Here is a 2,026-nt window from a genome sequence, read left to right as displayed (position 1 = left end):
GAATCTCACTCGACGCGACAAAAGATATAATTTCGAGTCTCTCAACGCTTCCTTAAGGCGAGATCGCCGAGTATAGCGGTAGGATTCGATGCTGGTCTGTGCGCGGCTCGCCTTTAAATTGCTACTCGAACGTACTTTAAACGCGAGTAATTGTACGTGAGCCGGCGACGCGCCGCGGCGAGCCGCGCAATCTGATAAGCGCGTGTTGGCCGGGCGCGCATTAGTCAGGCGCGCGCGGCACATGTTCGACTTCTCGAACATAGCAGTAATATAATTTAGAGCATTATTGTAATATAACTGCAGTGTAACTGTTATTGTACCTTTTACTGTATATTAATTAATTTATAATTTGCCTTTTGTACATACTAATTCCAGAAAAGATCGTTAAATTAATTCTAAGCGAAAACAAACTGTTTTATTTGCTTTTGCTTGAAATTAATTTAAAAACCTTTTCTGGAATTAGTATGTGCAAAAGACATACATGTTTTTGCGTAGGAAAGGGACAAATATAAATATTTAATAATTTTATTAGAAATATTATTGCAAATTCCATTATGTACATCTTACACATACGAAGTAGATTAAATAGATTATTTGTGGTGGAGAAGAAATAATTACGGATAAGTGCGGTAAGCTAAAAGCAATCTCGATCGCTTTTTTATAATCCTCGTGTAGATAGTAAAAATGGTGAACAATTTAAGTGAACAATTTGCTCTCGTTGTTCTGACTGTTAGCGTCGATGTTTGCGTCCTCTGATAGATCATCGTCCGCGCCTGAAGAACGTAACATAGAAAAACATGAAATAATTAAATAAAATAAGATATATTGATCACAAAATCGCCAACATATAAATTTAAGAATTAAGTTAACTCAATAATAAACTCGAGACTTACATGTCTCTTCCTCTTCGTCTTCTTCTTCTTCTCCGGAAGAGGAATCGCTGTTGCTATCTGTGCGCTCGGAGTTTGCCGAGAGGGAACATTGATCGTACGGCTCAGATTTGGAATAAACCTCCGCGCCAGGGAAAATGTACCTGCCAATTGATAGTAGGAATTTTCTGTAAAAACAATCGCAACCCCGTATTAGCACTTGTATTATTTACAAAAATGCCAAAGTATTAATTTGTCGTATGCAAAATAGTAGATTTGTACCTGGTAGTCTAGAAGCGAGGCTCTCCCGAATCTTTGGTTACCAGCAGTGTCTCTCCAATCTTCTATTCTTTAATTTGGCTATATCGAACTTTTCTGTGCTATCGATGCTGTTACAACTGTCGCCTATGCCGGAATCCAATAAGGAGTCTACTGATGCTTGCCTCGGTTTCAGTATCGTGCTATCCGACTCGGCGGCGTCTAGATTTGCGGCGTCGTCGTACTTGTTCGATTTTCCACGTTTATTTAGCGACTTGTGAGACTCCAGAGTGTTTTCGCTTATTATAGCTTCTGAGGAAAGGGACAATATTGTCGGTATCACCAAATTTTATGTGCAATAATGTGCATAACGTGTTCTAACTTTCTAACATATATCACATACCTTCAAGTAGGTTATTTCTCGTACGAGGGCGAATCAAAGCAACGTCCTTGACCGTCTCTCACCGGCGTTGCATCCTTTTACGACCGACGGGCCGTCGGACGCACGAGACACCTGCGAACGTGGTACACGATCTCCCACGGACGGGTGCAATCTTCTAAATGTATATCGTCGCGATCACGTCGCGATCGTGGCACGATGGCACTAGCGGAACTGCGGAAAAAGACCTATATTATAGTATGATATGCACAACGTATTCTAACCTAGCCTCTAACGTGTATATACATACCTTCAAGTAGGTTATTTTTCATACAAGGGCGAATCAAAGCGACGTCCTCGACCGTCTCTCGCCGGCGTCGCATCCTTTCACGAGCGACGGGCCGTCGCGTCGCGCGCATGAGACACCCGCGAACGCGGTTCACGATCTTCCACGGACGGTCGGTCTTCTAATGTATATCGCGATCGTGGCATGATGGCACTAGCGGAAGCGGAAAGAGAT

General features: G+C 42.4%; 1 long non-coding RNA gene across 1 annotated transcript; it reads right to left on the bottom strand.

Annotated features, from left to right (window-relative positions):
* Window positions 1–509: 509 nt before the first annotated feature.
* Window positions 510–1,239, bottom strand: LOC112466879. Its single transcript, XR_003042195.1, has 3 exons — window positions 1,152–1,239; window positions 894–1,057; window positions 510–773 (listed from the first exon to the last, which is right to left on the bottom strand). It is a non-coding gene; the product is annotated as an uncharacterized LOC112466879 (long non-coding RNA).
* Window positions 1,240–2,026: the final 787 nt, after the last annotated feature.

The sequence above is a fragment of the Temnothorax curvispinosus genome, unplaced genomic scaffold, assembly GCF_003070985.1.
Source record: "Temnothorax curvispinosus isolate PA1 unplaced genomic scaffold, ASM307098v1 QBEX01016637.1, whole genome shotgun sequence".
NCBI classification, from domain to species: Eukaryota; Metazoa; Arthropoda; class Insecta; order Hymenoptera; family Formicidae; genus Temnothorax; species Temnothorax curvispinosus.
The sequence above is the reverse complement of the archived record's forward strand: the minus strand, read 5'-3'. Positions and strand labels throughout refer to the sequence as shown.